Below are 14,958 nucleotides of genomic sequence, written 5' to 3'. Positions count from 1 at the left end.
TGTGTCGAATTTGTAAATTGTAAGAAAACAATGACTCTTTAGTGTCTCAGGGAAAGTCTTAATAGTTCCCCATAATGGGCTTAAAAAGTCTGGTGAATAATTCATTTATGAGAATCCACCCATATCGTAAATGTATGTAGGCAGAGAAGTCTTATTAGCTGTTTGTAGGGTTCCGTAACAAGCCTGAAACTTATTGATCAAACTTTGCATTCAGTGTTTAAAATTACGATGTATTTCTCATTTTTCATATATTGTTGCGTATAATAGCGCGAGACTCATGCGTCGTGAAAAATGAAAACTTGAAAATTGTTTGAAAAAAGTTTCTTTTGTATGTTATTAATGGAAAAAAAATTTGTTTATTGAATGAGACGAATAATGAAATTGACAAACAAAAAACTGGTGGAAAAGAAATAAAGTCGTGTATTACTTGTATAAATAATACAATAGCAAATGAAAATTTATTGTTTTTTTTCTAGAGGTAAAAAACGTAAAACATTACTTTTTAAAGAAATTGTATATTTTACTTTTAATTGTTTATATTTAAAGACATTGTTTAAAAAGATTTAAAACAATATAACTTATATTAAAAGTTGTTATTTGTTACTAAAAATAATAACTTATTTCTCCCAATATTAGTAATGATAGATAAAACAAAATGAACCTGACAAAAAAGGCGAATACATAAATAATGGAAAAAAGTTAAAGCTGCGTATTACTTGTGGAAATAATGTAATAGCAAGTTAATATAAAAAAAGATTTGAGCACGTATGAAATGCAAAACGTTGGGTGTGTTTGATTGAGGGTAAAGATGCTAATGGATTTCGCATTTACCTGAAAGCTAAAAATGTATAGAGTGCAAAGGTGTAGGTGCACGTAAACTACTGTTTTAAGGCGGGCATTTGTTCCACGAGGTAAGACTAGTATATAACTACAAGAAAAGGAGAGTTCTGGGACAAAAAATTATTTTCGAAAAAAAACTAAAAAAAAATTCAAAAAAAATTTTTCAAAAAAAATTCAAAAGAAATTTCAAAAAAAATTCCGGTGACAAAACATGTTTTTTTCATGACGTGATAACGTGTAATGAAAAAAACTTTTTAATTGTTGTAAAGGTGTTTAAATCTTGCCCGACGTATTTCTTTTTTAACGCTTGAGAATTAGGCGTAATAATATGCTTGTCCGAGAAGAAGGTAAAAGCTTCCGGATTGACCGACTTGCGCGTCGCCGGAGTTGAGCGTGACGACGAGTCTTTTGCCAGCTGCGACTACGGGCATGGAGTCAGACTCTGCAAAATTTCTGTAAAAAGAAATGGTGGTTGTGGAGCCGATGGAGGCGGTGGATTGGTACAGCAGCCCAGTCGATTTGTTGTTGAACGAAGTTATGTTTGATCCGTTCCAAGAGGATAAGTAAAAATCTTCCAATCCTGACGAGGAAAAGATGCATTTGCTGTTGGCGTCGTACCCAGGGAAAGTGTTGTAATTGTTTGCATTGTAAGATGTCCATGGGCTGAGGACAGTGCCGTTGCCACGAGATGCAAATCTGTCGTACATTCTGACTCTGGATTCCCACCAGTTTCTAGATGCTCCAATGATGTGTATCCTGATGTATTTCAGAAAAACGCCATTTCCTTTTCCATTGGTGTTCAGCAAAACATATTCGTTTCCGTAAGTGGTGTTGAGGTACCTGAACGTCGCCGAATACAATTTAATGAAGAAAGGAGAGGAGGATTGGTGGTAAATGTGGAAATGAAGGGTTGAATCCAGTAAGTGATTGCAGCAGCATTATTATTGACCAATTTGACGGTTAGGTTTGTTGCAAATGGCAAGTCGAGCGTGAAATATCCTCCCAAGGAAGTGGAGCTGTAAACGTTGCAACCTTGCAAAGAGTTGGCGTAAAAAGGTCCTCCGAGAGGGGAAAAGAGCAAGTCGCAAGCAAGGACAGTGGTGTTTATTCCTATTCCTTCCGTGGTTGTTGAACTATTTCCGACTACAAGCTCTCCGTCAGCTAATATTGGAATGAAGGTTTGCCCAGGAACGGTTAATCCTCCTCCGACTGTTCCGTAAAATGCTAGCTATAATTTTCTCAGAACGCCAAGAACGTCTACATAGCTAAAGACTGGCGCGGTGGTCGATCCTGCCACAGTTTGAGACTTTAATCTCAAAGGTGAAAAGCTTGAATTGGGAAATCCTAAAAAATTGGATTTTTAGGTCAAAGAGTCAGCGTAACTTTTTGTTGCTATGTCTTGCGCGTTTGTCGGATCGAGCACGTTGATCAATTTGTGCGAATTTAAATCCAAGTCCGTAGTGCCCACTGAAGACACATGCGTTTCGACGTAATTTTTAGTGGATGAATCTGAGGATAAAGTGGGTTCAGCCAAATTGGTCAATTTGTGCGACGTCATGTTGATGTCGGTGTACGAAATATTATTGTAAGCGACTTTGGTGTCCACGTAGCTTTCTGTCGCTGCGTCTTTTAAAGCGTTTGGATCGGAAACGTTGATCAACTTGTAAGGTTCATGCCGATGATTCCCGTGATCGTGCTCGACCTTTCTGTTTTAACACACAAACTCAAGCTAATGTCTACGTAATTTTTTGTGGCAGCGTCGTGCAAATTTGTCGGTTCGTTCAAATTGATCGCTTTGTGAAAATTCAAATCTAAGTCCGCAGCTCCAATCGCTGTGCCAGTTCCTCCCGACGAATGCGTGTCCACATAATTTTTTGTGGCGGCGTCGTGTGAGTTGATTGGTTCTGCTAGGTTGATTATTTTGTTTGAATTGAAATCCAAATCTGCAGTGATTGTGCTCGACCCGTCCATTTTAATTAAAACGTTGCTTTCTGAATCTACTGAAAGATTGTCAAAATAAACGCTGAATTCGTTTCTGTTGAGTTTGTCAATCATTTTTTAAACGGGCGAAACTTTTTTAAATTCGATTTGCGGTCACCAAAGGGTGTTGATGACGTCTTGAAAGCTGTTTCCCTCTTCGCATATTTTTAAGACGTAAAGGCACAAGTGACCACAAAAAGACGTGTTTCCAAATTGAACCCTTTCACTGTTGTAAAAGACGGGACTTTTTAAATATTCAACAAGCTCGATGAGAGGGGGTTGAGCGTAAGAGTCAAAGCTGAATTTTTTGTCACCGTCTTTGAACCAACACACCCAATGAAACCCATCTGTGCTCAAATCCCCCGTGTTGATTATCCCGCATTCTTTTTTTCTCGGTTTTCTTGGCAATATGTCTCTGACAAAAACTCCTCGAAAGTTTTTTATTTTCAGTTTAATTCCCTCCACATTTATTTTTTTGTTGCTCATTTTTTTAATTTTTTTAATTTTTTTAATTTGTTCCTTCTCCATTTTTGCTACTTACCTTTATCACTTACCTTTTAATTTGTAGTGGCCATAAGCCAACGGGTGTATTCCATCTTCCAAAATGATTCTTTTGTCGTCGTCGGAGCTGAGAGAGATTTTGTTGATTTCGTCAGTGTAAAGGTCGTGCAAATGGGACCGGATGACGTTCATTTTGTTTACTTTTTCCTTTTTGGTTTCGAGACATTTTTTGTAATCGTTGTGGGTAATGTAATTTTCGACGACCTATGTTTTGATACCTTTGCATTTTTTGCATTTTTTTTCTTGTTTTTCTTGATGTATTTTGTAAGAGTACAATTTTGACCGGAGGCCGACAAACTTTCAACCTGTTTTCCTCCGGCTTCGTCATTAAACATCCCAATGACCTTGTTGTTTTAGCCAACTTTGAACCCAACTCTTTGAATGGCCGGATGGCTTTTGCTAAAAACACTCGTGTCAAATTTGCTTTACACATCGTCGGAAATGTCTTTGTAAAAATCGTCCGTTTTTATTTCGTAAACCAGCGAGTCCGTGTCCGTCACCAACAATTTTGCTTTTTTGTGGTATTTTTTTCTAATGTAATTGTAGTGGAATTCAAACATTAAAGTTTTGCTGAAAAAAACTTTCCATTTTTTCAATTTTCATTCTCTCAGGAGCCAGAGGGTAATCGTTTTGTTCGTCGTGAAGCCTTTCCGGATAAACCAAATCAACCTCCAAAATGCACGGAATCGATTTCCAATCGGACAGTTCGTCTTCTGTCATCCATTCGAAACCGTGAGTGGGAAGAGGTTTGCACATAGCCCATCCGTACAAGTTGTTGGCGTCCATGTATTGGATATATTTAGACGGTTGGCTTGGATCGTACTAGTCGCCCATGTATTTGTTGTTCGATTATCCATTTTGGTTTGAAATCATGCTGATTCCTCTACGGGTTCCTTTTCGTACCATTAAAAGCATATCGGGGTCGCTCAGCAGTTCCAATTTTACTTTTGTTACTTTTAAACAAGCGTCCCAAGCCAACTTGGGAGACGTGTAATACCAGGCGGGGTTGAGCTTGTAATGTTTCATGCAAATGTCCCTGAAATTTTCAAAGACATCCGCCAGAATCAAAACGTCCGACACGTTGTACAAATCGTGATAATCTTTGAATGTTTTGCATTTAAACGCGTTCCAAATCTTTTGCGCATGCGCGTAATTTTCATCGCTTATTTCCTCGTGGTAAAGTTTTGAGAAAAACGCTTCTTTTGGCGGCAATTGCGTTTCCTGAAATTTATCGAATGCGTCCACCCAATCGTAAGGGTACACGCCTTTTTTACAAAGCAAATCAAATTTTTCTCCTTCATAATATTTAGCGAGGTTTTTGAACTGTTCTGGCTTTAAATTTTTAGACTAAGTATCCAAACTGAAGGAAAGGAATTTAATACTGTCGATGAACCTCAATTCAATTTTTTTTTCTTTGGGTTTTCCATCTTTCCCAATATATTCTCCCACTTTGATTTTTTTCGAGAAGGTTATGTATTTTTCCTCTTTGCATGGAATGCAGGTTATTTCTCTTTTCTCTACTTTTCATTTTTTGATAAACAAATGGCTGTCGTAACCCGACAAATTGTGAAAAATGACAGGAACAAATTTTTAAATTTTGTATTTTAAACGGCAATCGTTGGGGGCCGCTCCTCGATATTTTCCAGTAAAATGAAAGTGATAGCGCACTTTTTCTTCATCGAGAATTTTTTCTTCGTAAATGTGGCAAACTGTTGCGGATTTGAAACTATTTTCATCGGCCTCTGTGAAGACCATATTTTTTTTCTCGGTTTTTCCGAAAATATTTTTTATTTCTTTTTCCAAACGGTCAACAAAAAATTTGCCAACGTCAACATTTTCGTCTGATGTTTTGCAAGTCGATGGATCGCCTTCGTAAACGGTTTCGTCAAAACATTTGATGTAATAGGAAAAGGAGCTTGGAACGTGTCTTTGAAACTTTTTTGTGTAAGACTGGCCTGGATTTTGTTCGCACGAGTCTATCGGTTTGATAAAACTTTCAAAGTCCGCGTAAACAATAAATGGAACCCTCATCGACTTTTCTATGTGCTCAAATTTCATAAACGAATTTTTTGGAGGAAGATCGATTCGAACCGTGCTGTTCTCTCTGCAATAAGACGAATGTTTTGAAAGATCCTCCTCGCTTTTAATCCCCCTGCAAGCAATTTCTGCAAAAATATTTCTTTCCGTTTTTTTTGGAAGATTGGGAGGAAAGGAGTCGATTTTTTATCAGACAATAATGATTTGTTTTTTCGTTTGAAATAAGCAGTAAATCAATTTCATTTTTCCGTTGCAAAAATTTAGATCTTCGTAAAGGCTGAATGGATTTATTTTCGCACATGAAAACGTTGACGCTTATTTCGGGATTATTTTTTTCAAATTTTTTGATTTGATCGAGCTTGACCGGAAATTCAATCCCTTCCCAATTTAAATTTTTCGATTTTTCAATCAAGTCTTTGTCAATTCTTTCACCGTGTTTTTCTTTCATGTTCAACGCTCTGGTGACGCACCACTTGAAACATTCGTTGTCTTCGTTCTCCAGGTTTATGATTGCTTTTTTGCTTGAAAGAAAGTCGTTGAGAGGGATGTACGATCGGCCTCCGATGGGTTTGTAATCGATTAAGCTGATATCCATTTTCAAGATGGTGGACACTGTGCAATTCGAGCCCATTTTGTTGTAATTGACCATGTTTTCCAAGATTTCTTCTTTTACTTTTTCGTAAAATTTTTCCAAATCTGTCGACTCCAAAATTCTTTCAGCTTTTGACGAAAAAGTAGCAATTTGATGCACCTCCTCTCCGGTAGTTAGGCTAACTCTAACCATATCGCAAGTCAAAACCAGGGACGCTTTTTTGTTTTTATTTTCTTGAAGAATTTTTATCGCTCCGTCTTTTGCCAAATCTAAAAACGCAAAAGCGTCATTAGGATTTCCTTCGACTTGATGCGAAAATTGTTTTACCGCATGCCTCAACGCGTGATCGGTTAATTGAAAATGAATGAGTGGTCTGACAGGACGAGGAGCAGGAACCGGTTTTTGGACAATCTGACGCGGTGCGGGAACCGGTCTTTGGACAACACTTCTCGCAGCTGTTGCCAACCTTGAAAATAATCCAGGACGAGGTGCGGGAACCGGTCTTTGGTCAATCTGATGAGATGCAGGAACCGGTTTGTTTGACATGATCGACTTTATTTTTTTTTCAATTCCGTCTCTTGCATCTATCACTTTTTACTTCACTGACTCTGGAACGTACGGATCAATGGATTCGAGCACACTGTTAAAACTGTCGACAACAGCATTTTTTGCAGCTGTCGGTGCAGGAACCGGTCTCGAAACGACAGGACGCGGTGCAGGAACCGGTCTTGTGTTTTTTCGTAGCCTTTCGCATCTTTGAATAATTTTTCAGTTTTCGGGCTTTAGCGATTTCTCGCAATTCTTTGACAGTTTTGTTTTCCATTTTATCTTGCCAAGAAATTTTTCTTAACTCAAAATCAATTTTTTTTTCTTTGGCGATTTTTTCGGACTTAGCGGTGTTTCGCATTTTGTTTTCCATTTTATTATGCCAAGAAATTTTTTTAGCGAAATCAATTTTTTCTTTTTACAAAAATTTTCAATTCTTTTTCCATAGAATTGAAAAATTTTTTTTCGCATTTTACATTTTTTGGACTTGGATATTTTTCGCATTTTTTTATCTTTTCGGATTTTTTTCTGTTTTCGAGTTTTTCCGAATTTAAAATTTCAATCTTTATTCCATTTTCCACTTTTCCATATCGACGTTCCAAATATCTCCATCCCTGTATTCTTTTGCACCTTCCAAAAGCAAATCTTTGCTTATCAGGTAGTTCTCAGCCGCAATCAGCATCAAAGTCAACAAATTGTTTGAGGTTTTTGTGACTCCATTTTCCCTTAGCAAATTTTTTAGATAATTTTTTGTGAATCTCATGTTTTATTTTTAAAAAGAAAAAAAATTTTTAAATCGTTTTTTTTGCCAAGAATCTCATGACAGTTTTTTTAACCTAATAAACAGCGTTCATGTTGGTTTCGTCGGAAACAAATTTGATCAATTTGTCGGAAATGATCAATGCGAATATAACGGTGTTGTCTGGAACTGCCGTTCGCAATTAGAGGTTTACAACCAATTCAGCCGTTTCGGAAACAACTCTTTCTTTTTGCTTGCTGATGTCGACAAAAAACAACGGAAACAAATTTTTATATTCAAGCAGAGACAAACCGGATTGGCAAACAAGTTCGTTTGTGCCGTAATATTTTTCGTCAAAAGTGAACGCGTCGGAATGGGCCATGACAATTTTCCTTTCTCCAAAATTCAAGTCGTAATTGTAATTTGGATATTTTACCCCATTGACGGTCACGAAAAAATTGTTGACGTCGCAATGATCGAATACGGCTGGATTTGCGGTTTGACTGGAAGGTCTGTTTTTCTGAAGACCAAACACGATAAATCTTGGAACGCTTTTGTCCGTGACTCTTCCGAGGGTCCAGGTGAATTCTGTGAGGCCAACTGGAATGGCTTGCCTTTCGAGTTTGTTTGCCTTATAGGCCACATGAACGGAAATTTTCTTCGTCATTAAACTCAGAAATTCGGATATCTTCAAAACATCCAGCTCAATTCTAGGCATGAAAAGTTGGAATTTTTTGATGTCCACTATTCCTGCAGCAACAGTCCCCGCTCTGTAAATGGTGTTGTCGTATTATTTTTTTGTGAAGGTGATGGCGTGTCTGAACCGTAAATACCTAAAAAATGTGTTTTAAAGGTATTTTGAAAGAAAATGAGCCAAAGGATGTTGTGTCTGCAAACAGGTGGTCTCGTCTGACGACGAACCCTGCGCTTCCAGTTGCGTTTGAGGTGTCTTTGTACCACATTTGCTTTAAACCATCGGCAAGCTGAAAACCGAAAAGATATTTTAATAATCCAAGGATTGTTGTTCCTTGGCCTGGATACATGACTCTTTCCACTTGCTGCCCCGATAAGTCGTAAGTGACATCGCTGAAAAAATACATGAAAGCGTTGTTTACCAGGGCAATGTTGTCTGCTGCTGCGTGAGCGGTTCCGTCTGCTTTTTTCAAAACCCCTTCAACGAGAATGTAAGCCTCAGACGGAAGTGTCTGCACAGACTGGCAATCAATCTCAAAAACGATCGATCCTGAAGAATTTAAATCGAGATTTGTTGGAAGGTACTCGAAAAAATCAACTTTTTCAATGCCGGTATCGTAAACGGGCATTTCGTCAACTCTTAATCTGTCGGTGTTTATCTTTTTTTTTTAATTAGAAAAAAAATTTTATGTCATTTTTGATTCGTCAAAAAAAATCAAGCAATCAAAAGACCGCTCCCCATTTTGACGAGATCTTGGGTTCTGGTCGCGTTCTTTTTCGTCATTTTCTTTTTACTTGAATGGACGAGCCAAACATTTTTTTATGCAGCTCTTCCATCGGATTAATATGCGCATACTGGTCTGCCTTTGCCGCTTCGTTTACAATCGTGCTAGCAAATTTGTTTGGATTCACCGTTCCTGTCTTGGCGTAAACTTTTTCAATCGCTTTTTTTCCTTTGTCGATGGCAACGTCTTTGGTGGCCAATATGGCTGAAGAGGCTAATTCTTTTCCGGCGAACTTGGCGGCTGTGAACGCTTCTCTTCCAATTTCGCTTACTACGGCCTTTCTCAATAAATGAAGAGACAATATCGATGCGTTTTAAACTGCAATTCTCCTTAAAAAAATTTTAATCGTGTCCACGATTCCTCCGCAACCGACGACGTTCTTTTTAAAATATCTTCTGTTGGTCACAATGAGCATTTTTTTAAAATGAGAAAATATTTTTTAAATCCGTCGTGTTTCACGACTCGATGTATTTTTGAATCGACCTGTATTCCTTTTTGTTGATTTCCCCCTGCCTCAAAAGCTCGTCACAAATAGCGACAGCCTCGTTTCTCGATGCGATATTTCCAGCATGTCCTGCGGCGATGCTCAAGCTAAGTCTTTGCGCAAGCGCATTTGGATCGCTCGGAAGAATGATCACTCCACAACCTTTTATTCCCCTCGTTTTTCAGTAATTTTTTTCCCAAATTTTTGAAACAATCGTTTCCCACTTTTCACCTCTCGAAGCTTTTGGTACGGTTGGTTTCCCTTCTCTCTCCATTGCATGCGTTTCAACCAGTATTTTTTTTATAATTTTTTAAGTCCTCATCCGTGTATTTGTTCTTATCAGGCTTGGATCTTGTGATCAACTCCCAAAAACCTACGGTCCCCTCGTACTTTTCTCCATCAATAATGATATTGTTATTGTTGATAAAAATTTGCTCTTTCCCAATGTACCTTTTTCCACCTTCTCCTGTGTGAACTCCAAACACTCTGTCTGAAACAGATTTTTTGAATGCGTATTTGGACAAATATTTCAAAGCGGTGTCTCCTACAATCATTTTTTCAGGAGGATTTTCAACACTATTGGAACTTTCAAAAGACGACTCGCTTTCTAGAGAAGTCAAAGCCAGTGGAGTGTTTCCAACCTCTCTGTATGCGATGCTTTTTAGCTCGTTTTTCACATTTTCATTTCTCTCAATCAGTGGTTTAAAAAACTTGGACAAATCAGCCTGATAATTTGCATCTGAAATATTGGCGTTGAGGCTTTCATTGCAAATCTTTTTTTTGTTGGCTATGTAATTTTTAACAATTTCCTCTCTCTTTTTTGAGTCTTGTATTTTAAAAAATGACATTTTTGAAATACGGAGAAAAAAAAACTCAAACAAAAAACGAAAATTTGTTCGTGTTTGCGTTTATTCAAGTTTTTTGTTCTGTTGATTTCCGAAAATGGACAAAGCTACCATTCCAAACGACAACAACAACGACAACAACAACAACGACAACAGCAACCCCATCGCACGCAATCGAAACTGGAGTAGTAACAATTAAAAAAAATGTTCTCGTTTAGGTATTGATTGTAAATCTTTTCTCTGTTGACCATATAATTTTTAACAATTTCCTCTCTCTTTTCCGGGTCTTGTATTTCAACAAAGGGCATTTTTAAAATACGGAGAAAAAAAACACTGGTTTGTGTTTTTTTATGTTTATTCACCTTTTTTAAAAAGGTTGTTAAATGCTTTTATCGCATCTTCTCTTCCTTTTTGGATCAACGATTCTTTGGTCAATTCGTCAATGCCGCTTTTTGCATTTGTTCGGATTTCTTCAGTCATGGTTTTGAATTTTTGAAGCTTGCTTAAAATTAAATTGTACTCGGAATCGCTCACAAACCCGTCCTTGAGCGATTTTGAAATGTGGTCGATAATGGTGTTCAATTTTGACTCGGAAAGAACTTTTAATTTTTCGTGCTTTTCGGCTTTCAGCATCATTTTTTTGTTCTGTTGATTTCCGAAAATGGACAAAGCTCCCATTACAACAGCAACTCCCTCGCACGCAATCGAAACTGGAGTGGCAACGACGGTTGACAAAAGTGCAATCCCTGTAACTCCCAAACCAATGCACACCGTTTGCAATCCATCGTCGGCGAAACAAATAATTTTTGCCGCTCGATGGTATTTTTTGCTTAGAGCCATTCGTTTCACTTTTTCATCCTCCATTTCTTTTTGGATCTCGCTTATTTTTTGAAGCCGGTAAATGTGACCCCCATCCGATAGTGCCGTTGGAAGAACTGGGTAAATTTTTTCAGTGTTTTTTACTATCTCCATCTTTTTAACAAAGCCAGATTTTTTTAATTCGAATCAATATGTGTTTTTTTACAAAGCTTTTCACCTTTTTTGACGATGACGTCCTGGTGTGTATTGTTGCTCACATCCAAAACGACGTCTTCCACAGACTCGGAAAAAATAACATCGTTTTTGTTGTATTTCTATTGTTCGCTTATTTTGTTCATCAATGTGACGACAGCAATTCCTTTCTCCAAATTCAGTCCAACGGACAAAGATATTGGCGTGTAAGAAAGAGCAACAAATCTAATGTCTTTTTGAGCAAAAATCTCGTACTGTCCGTTGGTGTTCAAATAGGTTGGATGATCCAACTGTTTTTTTGGCTTTGACAATACTTTCCGGATTTTTTTTTTCCAAATGTCCCAAAGGTTTGCAACTCTTTTATTCTATCACAAATTTTGCAACTCTTTTATTCTATCCTCCAAATGTCCCAAATGCAAATTCAAATGTTCCGAATTCAAATTAAAATTGTGAATCTCTGCTGAGGCGCTGTTTTTAAACAACTTGTGCGGGGCATGCATTTTTAATAAGAAAAGAAAATGTTTTATATCATTTTATTTTCTTTTTTTTTTCAATTTTTTTTATTTTATTGTGTTTTAACATTTCTTCGTCAGAATCCATTTCTCCCAAATCCAAATCGTCACCCATGATGCTTTGAACTGAAGGCGCATTTTTTGCAATGACCACTTCGGGAATTCTAACCTGAATGGACTCGATCTGCGCTCCGTCAAAAACATCTTTAATTTTCAATGAGGCTGCGGCGTAACACTTTTGTCGAATATATTCCAAAGGATTCACTTTCACGAACTCTTTCGTTTTCTTTTTGAAAAACAAAGAAGACACTTCAATGTTTTTTTTCCGTTTTTCTTTGTAAACAACTTTCCGAAAAAAATGGGTGCTGCGTTTGGATTATCGGATTTGTTTTTAAATATGGACAAATCCTCCGTCGCTATTTTTTTCGTACTTCCTCCTTTTTTCAAAGTGGGAATCATTTCCTTGACTTTCTCGCGAAGAAATTTTGATATTTTTTCAGTCGCCTCGATAAACTCTTTTTCTTTTTCGTTCATTCCGTTTTTTTCGTTGAAACCGAGAATGGACATGGAATATCCCTCCAGCTCGCTCAATCCAAAACTGCAACTTCCAAACACACCCAGAGAAAACAAAACGGGAGTTCTTAATATAAAAGGACCTTTTTCAGAGGGGTACTCATAAAAAAGCGGAATCTTTTGGTACTGAAGTGGCTTGGTCGCAGAATAAATTTCTCCAACCGATAATTTGCTCTTGTCAAAATTTTCAATCGTAACAAAATTCATCTTTTTATAAAGAAAAGAAAATTGTTTTATATCATTTTTTTCAAACGGATCAATTCTTTATTATCCACCCATGAGTTGAACGAGTCTGGATATTCTTTCCATTTGACCAGTGATTTGCTTTTTGTTCGGCAAATTATTTTTTCAATTCTGAATATGTCTTGATGCGTCTTTTGCATCCTCCTGTTCGTAAAAAGTTCCTTGAATTTCTTCACCGTTGGCGTTGGTAACTTTGTACGTGGGTGGATCCGTTCGCTGAATATTTGACACGGTAAAAACCTCCTCAGTCCATCTCGGCGTGTACCCTTTTTCAAAATTGGACTTCTTTTTTGTTATTCTCACTTTGTCGCTCATTGAAAATTTCGGTTCTGGTCTTTCTTTTTGCACCTTTCCATTCAGGTTCATCCAGACCTTATTTTTATTCTTTTCATCGCTGGCTTCAACTAGAGTAATTTTGATTGAAAAGTGTTTTGCACTGTTGTATTTTTTCACCATTTCGTCCAAAACGTCAATGTATTTATTGGTACTGTTTGCTAAAAAATATTTAAACATTTTTTCTTTCATTGTTCTGTTCCATCGCTCGACGACACAGCTCTTTTCCTCGTTTTCAGTGGAATATAATTGAACACCCAGCGCTCTCACGTGCTTGTTGTAAAACTCTTTTCCTTTGTCCACCCACATTTTGACACACTTTCTTTTTTCAAAGATTTTTTTCAACGCTTCAGCCACTTCAAGAACCGTTTTCCTTTTTAACGGAATAATCCACCCATACTTTGAAAACACGTCGATCACCGTGAGCAAATATTTTACGCCGTTGTTAAATTTTGAAAACGATTTCATATCAACCAAATCTGCGGCCCATATTTCATCGACGTCGTTCACAAACACTTTTCTTTTTTTAAAATGATGAATCACCGGTTTGTGAAGCTCCTCTGCAAGCTGATCCGTCCATTTTAAACTTGTAATTTTTTTTTTTTTTGTGCAGAGACACTCAGTCCGAATTTGGCTTTGGCTTTGATGTTTGGCGCGATAAGTTTTCTTTCGTTTATTTCTTTTTGAGTGGAGTTTGGAATGGAGTCCATTTCTTCAAGCATCATTTGATCCGCAAAATTTCTGCTTTGAACATCGTTTAAATATTTATAAGCCAAATCGTAGTGGTATGCTGCATTGTCCACTCGGTCCACCGGTTTGCTCCACTCTTGATACATGTCGGTGGATGTGAGCCTTTTGTCCAAGTTTGTGCCAGGCCCTGCAATATTCATTCCTGAAATATGCATTTCTCCAGGATATTTTGCCCACGGAGCTTTATTTTTTTTGAAAAATTGTTGATCAATTCCACCAAGTCTCCTCCTTTTGTGCAAAGGCTAGAAAGTAAGAATTGAAATCAAATTTTAACAATTACAACAAAACAATATACTTTCTTTTTTCTGCCGTATATTTAAAATACACCTTCCCTTGGTCCTCCAGAAGGAAAGGCAAATAAAGCATTTTGCTTCTGTTTCCAACTTTCCTTTAATCTCCTTAAACAAACACACTGAGCAAAACGAATGTTAACACTCTTTTAGTATTAGTGGCTTGTACATAATATTGTTGCACAACTTGCATATACATAACTTTAAAAGTGGATTTGATATAGGATCAATATCAATTACATTTAAATGCAACGTTGGTTTTGGTATATTACCAATTAAGCTATTTATGATTGGCCTGGTCCATCTCTTTTGATTTTGTTCCATGATACATGGTCGACCAGGTTTTAATTTTTTAACTTTCCTCCCAGAATTTTTGGGTAAACAAAAACATTTGTCTGTGCATGGTATTGGCCAACTGATTGCTTTAACGCTAGTGCTTGAACCTTTTTAAATGTTCCTCAAAATGGTAGCATCTTCTACACAATTTTTGTGGATGAACTTTTTTATTGTCAATGCTGGTGTTTACATAAAATGAATTCTCACTTCTTTCAGAATATTTATTTACATCAACTGAGTCTTTCATTATATCTTCTCCACAAATTCGACAAATAGGATTTAACTTGGTTGAATGGTCCATGTTTACAATATATCTAAATATAGCAGTTATGTAAGATGAAAAAAAAAAGTGCAAAAAAAAAATAACCAGTCTTTAGAATTAACTTTAAAAAAAAGGAGAATAGAATGAAGAAAAAAAATAATCTTAGTTTCAGCTACAGAAAATTCGTTTCATGATAATATAGCTGATTAAAAAACTGATTTTTTTCAAAAAAAATATTTTACCTTTTGACTTAAAAGTTTTTGTTGAAAATCTAAATTGCAACAACAAAACATATAATACAAGGTTGAATCTGTCAACTCTGAAACAAATCACTACGGTTTAGAAAAAATTTGAAGTATTAAACATAAAAAAATCCAAGTTAGAATAGTTAAGCTTCAGAAAAAAATAATAGAAAAAACAAGATATTTTTTCATTTTTAACAGTTGTTGAATGCGCATGCTCAGAATAAAGTTCCAAAAAGTATCAATTTGAAACTGCCGTGGAAGTTAAGCGGATCTAAAGCTATTGAATTTTTTTGTAGTGCAA

General features: G+C 36.7%; 1 pseudogene; it reads right to left on the bottom strand.

The window, feature by feature from the left end:
• Window positions 1-13,731: 13,731 nt before the first annotated feature.
• LOC149880730 (uncharacterized) lies at window positions 13,732-14,486 on the bottom strand (annotated as a pseudogene).
• Between the last annotated feature and the right edge of the window lie 472 nt (window positions 14,487-14,958).

This window comes from Hydra viridissima, unplaced genomic scaffold, assembly GCF_058129835.1.
Source record: "Hydra viridissima isolate aposymbiotic clone 2 unplaced genomic scaffold, HvirCarnegie_v1 scaffold_12, whole genome shotgun sequence".
NCBI lineage: Eukaryota > Metazoa > Cnidaria > Hydrozoa > Anthoathecata > Hydridae > Hydra > Hydra viridissima.
This window is presented reverse-complemented; position numbering and strand designations above follow the sequence as displayed.